Here is a 7,500-nt window from a genome sequence, read left to right as displayed (position 1 = left end):
GTATGCATGTATACATGTATGTATGTATGTGTATGCCTTCGACCACCAACTCACCGATACCGACCTTGAATATGTATTATCGCCTGGATGCCTTGCCTGGCTTGCTCTTCAGTATAACATACAGTACAGTATACAGTGCAACATGCATTTCAACATGCGATACATGCAATGCAACATACAACACACAATATACATTGCAAAATACGATACAACATATAGTGCAACATACAATACAAGATAACACATAATACAACATGCAGTACAACTTACAACATAGAACTTACAGTACAACATACAACATGCCATTAAAAGGATTAAATCACAAAGGTCGAACTAATGTCAACAGGTGTTAGCGTACGGTCTTTACAGGTGTTTAAGGCGCCGGTGTGAACATCTACCAAAGAGCATATAAGCAGGTAGCTCCATCTCAATTTGTCCTTGGGGAAAAAAAAAAAAAAAAAAAAAAAAAAAAAAAAAAAATAATAATAACAATAATGATAACTATAATGATAACTATAATAATAATAAAAATTGACTTTTCTTGGGTTTCTGACCGATGTTAATGGCTGGGAACTTTTCGTTATCATATATAAAAAGGGAGATTATTTTTTTTATACAAGTAATTATATATCTAGCTATATCTGATATCTCAAAACGCGCTCTTATTGGCTAAAAAGTGATGATGTCATTAGCTCCGCCCCTTTATTTGACACGGTGAATCTTTACCATGTTTTATTTATTTATTTATTATTTATTTATTTATTTTTAAGTGCATTGTCTTTGAAAAATGGTTGAGTAATAACAATGGCAGAAAATAAACGAAAACAAAATAAAGAAAAAAGGAAAGAAAATAGAATATTTTATATTGAAATGAATTAAGGCAAAGAGGCGGCGCTTAGCTCGGAAGTTGCCAACTAGGATTTTTATCGAGACGGAGTGGAGCTACCTGGTTCAGGCTATTTTGACGTTAATTTTTGATTTAGTTCATCACTTGTTCACTGATCATTCATGCATAACAAACTTTGAAAATGTTTAAATTTGTTTGACTGTTGATTGACTGTTGCTTTCTAGTTTGCTATTATTATTTTTAGAATGATTTTCTTTTCTCACTTGTATTAACACTCGGTCTCTCTCTCTCTCTCTCTCTCTCTCTCTCTCTCTCTCTCTCTCTCTCTCTCTCTCTCTCTCTCTCTCTCTCTCTCTCTCTCTCTCTTCCTCTCCCTCTCTCTCTTCCTCTCCCTCCCTCTCTTCCTCTCCCTCCCTCTCTTCCTCTCCCTCTCCCTCTTCTCTCTCTCTCTCTCTCTCTCTCTCTCTTCTCTCTCCTCTCCTTTCATCTCCCTCTCCCTCTCCCTCTCTCTCTTCCTCTCCCTCACCCTCCTCCTCTCCCTCTCTCTCCTCTTCTCCTCTCCTCTCTCTTCTCTCTCTCTCTCTCCTCTCTCTCTCCCCTCCTCTCTTTCCCTTTTCGTCTCCCCCTCTTCTCTCTCTCCCTCTCACTCTCCTCTTCCTCCCTCTCCCTCTCTCCTCTCTCTCTCCTTCGCTCTCTCTCCTCTCTCTCCTCCCTCCCTCCCTCCCTTTCCTTTCTCCTCCCTCCCTCCCTCTCTCTCCCTCCCTCGTTCTTTCTGTCATTCCGGCCCACCCTCCTTTTCCCTCTTGCCCTCACTTTCTCCCCCCCCCACCCCAAACAACTCCTCATCCCTCCCCATCACCAAATTTGCAAATTTGCTTTTCGTCGAAAAAAAAAAGATCGTTCGTCGTTCTTGACAGCCTTTGCACAGATTTTCGGATTCATCGTCATTTTACTACCTCCCACTACCCCTCCCTGTCTTCCTCCCTACCTCCTCCCCCTCTGTCTTCCTTCCCATCTCCCTTTCTCTCCCACCTCCCTCCCTCTCTGCCTCCTCTTACCCTCCCCCCCTTTCCCTCTCCTCATTTCTCTCCCACACCCCTTCCTCCCTCCCCCTCCCCCCTCAGCCTAATTCGCGATTCGCTTCACAAAATCGAACCAATCCAACGGGTGATAAGCTGAACGCAAGCTTTACTCTCTCTCACTCATCGCGTTTTGAACACCTTTTAAGCGCCCATTTCGCAGGGCATAACATTAGCGGTGATGGAGAGAGTGGTTCCGTAAGCATCGCCAAAATTGGGTCAAGTGCAGAGGCCTCCTTTTTCTCTAAAGATCGCTGTTGCTATGCGATAATGGAGATTATTGGGAAGAACTAAAAGGAAATGCGTTATTAGTATTGAAGCAAGGGAGGAAATCGGTGGATACGCAACACGTTCAAAATGCGTCCGAAGACACGTTCAAAACACGTCCTAATAACGTTCGAATCATGTTTAAAACACACGTTCATACACACGTTCATTTTACGCTCAAATCGCATTCGGAAAACACGTTCAGAAACACGTCCAAAACGCCCAAGACACGTCCGAACACGTTCAAAACATGCTCGAAGAACTTTCCAAAAAAAGATAACAGATGCTTTGCATACGAATATTCAAAAATAGATAAAACCTCATACGAGAATTCGTTTTTAGAAGAAATTACTGGAATATTATCCGAAATATGATAAATTCAGGGAGAGAATCGGTTGAAATATTAATAGGCGAATTAACAGAGTCTGAGAGACAGGAAATGTCAGAGAATGAAGCGAATAAATTCCTCTTGAACAGCTGACGAGATATAATTCAATCGGAAATGAAAGGGACATACTTAATTATATCTAATTTGCATATTTTCATTCTTATGTCAATGTCCCGTGCATTTAAAATAGTGATGGCGATTTTTTTTTTCTCCTACTTGATTTAAATACTGATAAATGTTGTTAATATTAGTTTTTGACTTTCTGTGTATAATTTTTTTTTTTTTTTTTTTTTTTTTTTTTTTTTTTTTTTTTTTTTTTTACGAGCTATTTGATGGACGATATATTTGAAAAAAAAAAAAAAAATGAAGCAACGAAAAAATCAAAAGACAAAAAAGATAGTATTGATCAAAACGACTGTTATTATTATGATGACAATGATGATGACGGTTATCATCATCACCACTATCATCATCATCATCATCTTCACATAATCATTATCATTATCACCATCATCATCACCATTACCATCCTCCTCTTCCTCCTCCTCCTCCTCTTCATCATCATCATCATCATCATCATCATCATCATCATCATCATCACCATCATCATCATCATCATCATCATCATCACCATCATCATCATCATCATCATCATCAACATAATCATCATTATCACCATTATTATCATCAACATCATTATTACTACCATCCGTAATATTAACAATCATAATAATCTTGCCAACATAATTATCTTTTATCTGCTGTGATTGTTATAATATGTAATTAGCTTACCTTCCTCTCATAGTTTGTTCTGTTCACAACCGGTGATATAAATTTGATTCTATTAACAACAAACTAACGATATTAGTAATGATATCGGTAATGATAGCTTTGGTAGTTATCAATATGGTGATTATAATCATAACAACAATAATATCAATGATAAAAATAACGATAACAACAATAACTACAACCAAGAAAACCAACAATAACAATAAAAATGTAACGAGAAATAACAACATTAATAGCAATAACAATAACAGCACCAGCAACACGAACAGCAATACAAATAATAACAACAACAACAACAACAACAATAAAACCAACAATAACAATAACAACAACAACAACACTAACGATAACAACAACAACAATAAAAAAACCCAACAATACCAACAATAACAACAGTAATAATAACAGCAACAATAATAACAACAATAACAACAATACGATACCAACCACGTTTTTTTTATATCTTGCATAGCTTCAATCTTCATCTTATTCCTCTATCTCCCTCCTCCTTCTTTCGAAAAAAAAATACTAACACTAAGAGGAAAATGAAGAAGAAGAAGAAGAAGAAGAAGAAAGAAGAAGAAGAAGAAGAAGAAGAAGAAGAAAAAGAAAGAAGAAGAAGAAGAAGAAGAAGAAGAAGAAGAAGAAAGAAAAAGAAAAAGAAAAAAAAGAAGGAGGGAGAGGGAGAGGGAGAGAGAGAGAGAGAGAGAGAGAGAGAGAGAGAGAGAGAAGAGAGAGAGAAAAGTGAAAGAGAAAGCGAGAAAGAGAGAGAAAGAGAGAGAGAGAGAGGAAAAACACTAAGAGGAAAATGAAGAAGAAGGAAAGGAGAAGAAAAGAAGAAGAAGAAGAAGAAAGAAGAAGAAGAAGAAGAAGAAGAAGAAGAAGAAGAAGAAGAAGAAGAAGAAGAAGAAGAAGAAGAAGAAAAGAAGAAGAAGAAAGAAAGAAAGAAAAAGAAAAAGAAAAAGAAAAAGAAGGAGGGAGAGAGAGAGAGAGAGAGAGAGAAGAGAGAGAGAGAGAGAGAGAAGAGAGAGAGAAAGAAAGAGAAAGCGAGAAAGAGAGAGAGAGAGAAAAAAAAAAAGATACTCGAAATTAAATAAAAACACAGAGGATCCAACCCCCTTATTTGCATGCTGGAGCCGTCGTCCGTATTTTCCCGCGCTAAATGGCGATGCTCAACTGTTTGATAGGCTGGTAACGCGCGCTTAAAGACGATGGGATCACATCTTGGGGTCTATTCGATTTGAATATCTCGAAAACTACTTAGCGTTTATGTTAAAGGGTTGGGGGGGGAGGGGTGCTTAGGGGGAGAGGGGAGGTAAGGGGAGGGGAGGGAAAGGGGATGAAGGGGAGGTGAGGGGAGGGGAGGGGAGGGGGGTGGGAGAGAGGGTGGAAGGGAAGAGGGAGGCCTAGAAACGCGCTCATTTTTTACGGTTTTTATCTTTCTCTCGCATACACAGTTTCAACTTTACTCTCTCTGTCTTTCTTTCTTTCTCTTTCTCTCTCCTTCTCTCTGTTTCTCTCTCTCTCCATTCTCCTCTCTCCTCTCTCCTCTCCTCTCCTCTCCTCTCCTCTCCTCTCTCCTCTCTCTCTCCTCTCTCTCTCTTGCTCTCGCTCTCTCTCTTTCCCTCCATCTCTCTCCCCTCTCTCTCTCCTCTCCTCTCCTCTTCTCCTCTCCTCTCCTCTCCTCTCCTCTCCTCTCCTCTTTTCTCTCTCTCTCTCTCTCTCTCTCTCGCTCTCTCTCTCTCTCTCCATTTATCTGCGTGTGCATGGGTATATCTACGTGTGTTCCAGTGTGCGTATACTTAAGGCATTTTAAATAAAGTAGATATTGCCAAAATGAGAGAGAGAAAAAACAAACAAACAAATCAAACACAAGTATGGCAGTATCTGCACTGTATAAATCATTAGTGTTGATAAATCATGATTTCCCCATAATCGAATCCCCAGTCAATCATGTTTTTTTGAGCTTTAAAGGATCTAATTTTTTTAATGCGTTCTATAAGCTTTAAAATCCAGCGTTTGCACACATACGCACAGATACAAAGACACACACACACACACACATATCATGTACAAACGCACATGTGCATATACATATACATAAACACACACACATATCCGCAGACAGACGTACATGCATTCTCTCTCTCTCTTCTCTCTCTCTCTCTCTCTCTCTCTCTCTCTCTCTCTCTCTCTCTCTCTCTCTCTCTCTCTCCCCTCTCTCTCTCTCTCTCTTCTCTCTCTCTCTCTCTCCTCTCTCATTCCTCTCTCTCTCTCTCTCTCTCTCTCTCTCTCTCTCTCTCTCTTTCTTCTCTCTTCTCTCTCTCTTTTCTCTCTCTTCTCTCTCTTCTCTCCCCTCTCTCCCTCTCTCCCTTTCACCCTCTCCCTCTCTTTCCCTTCCTCTCTCTCCACACACAATTTTCGTTGAGTACACGAACCCTCTTGCATTCTTGATAAAATGATATATTGATAGATTCTCTTAATTTAATACACATCGTCTATCTCAGCAGGTGTTTTTACGTAACCAAATGCTGTGAGAGTCAGAAATGAAACTGACATGACTTGACCTGTTGTCAGCTGGAGTCTTTTCACCTGGTCATGTCACCTGATCAGACTGGGTGACAGACAGGCAGGATGTTATTGTCACATACAAAGGAGATATGATTTAAAAAATGAATGATTTACTTGATGAAAAGTTCTTTATAACAGAAAGTGTTACGAAACTTCATGAATATATACATTTGTAGATTGAAAATACGATTGTTAGTAGTTGAACAAATTATTTTTTTTTTCCAGGACGTTAAGAATTAATAAATAGATGTTTTAGTAAATACAAAGAAATATAGTGAGCTATTTGGAGTTCTAAGGGTGAAATTAGTATAGACTCGAGGGAAGACACTATATATTCGGGAGACAGAGTTATTGAGAATAATAACATTATTGATATGATAATGACGATGATTTGAATGATATCGACGGCATTGCTAATTTAAAAAAGAAGTGATGATAGTGATAATGATAAAAATGCTGATAAGAACAAGAACAAAGCAACGATGTTATGATGATGATATTTATGATAATCATATTAATTACAGTGATGATGGCAATGTCAATGGAGATGGTAATGATGATGATGGTAATAGCAATAATAATGATGATGGCGATGATGATAATAATAATAATAGTAATGATGATAATAATGATGATAATAGTAGTAGAAGTTGTAGTTATAAAAAAATATATACATACATAATGGGAATACTGATGCTAAAGATAATGATAATAAACAAAACAATAAAGAAAATAACAATAAGAAATCAGTAATGATAATAATAAGAAACACAACAATAATAATGATAATGAAAATAATAAAACGAATAATATCATTATTAATAATGACAATTTTGAAATAGACCATAGAGATTTAAGGTCGGGTGAACAGACTGACGAATAGTGATGCGGTCAGTTTAGGAATCATTGATGAACTGGAAAGAGATTCTCGTTTAAGAGAAAAGGAGTAAGGATGGTGTTCATAATGAGGCGAAGATTATTAGCTTTAAAGAGGTAGGCTGTAGAAAGTAGATAGTTTCAGACTTACGACGTATTTACCAACTTCATGATGTTTACCGAAGATTGGTTACAGTAGTGGGAGAAGAGCTGTGCACTTGGATATACAAGGATTATTAATAATCAATAACAGCAATAACAACAGTGATGAGAAATAACAAATATAACAAAATAACAATAACAATTACAGCCATAATAACCGAAAAGGAAGCAGAGGGACGAAGGGTCGAGATCGAGAAGAATGAGAGAACAGATTACACGAAAGCTCATGACATGGAACCAAACAGCTGAATAATTAAGACCATGGAACTGTTTTTGGTGTTGCTGAAGACTTAAAGATCAAGGAAAGTATAAAAGCGTGGAGTACTGAATTAACGGCTACTGGCAACTGTCTGGGCAAGTTTTAATATTCAGAAAGAGTATCCTCCAGGGAGACAGCTCGTCACCCTTTCTTACCTCTGCTTGTGCTGATACCTCTTTCTCTACTGTTGCGAGAGACAGAAGCTTCCTGTAACCCAACTCCAGGGACCGACAATACCACTCGCCCGTTTATGAATGAT

Source organism: Penaeus monodon, chromosome 43, assembly GCF_015228065.2.
Source record: "Penaeus monodon isolate SGIC_2016 chromosome 43, NSTDA_Pmon_1, whole genome shotgun sequence".
NCBI classification, from domain to species: Eukaryota; Metazoa; Arthropoda; class Malacostraca; order Decapoda; family Penaeidae; genus Penaeus; species Penaeus monodon.
The sequence above is the reverse complement of the archived record's forward strand: the minus strand, read 5'-3'. Positions refer to the sequence as shown.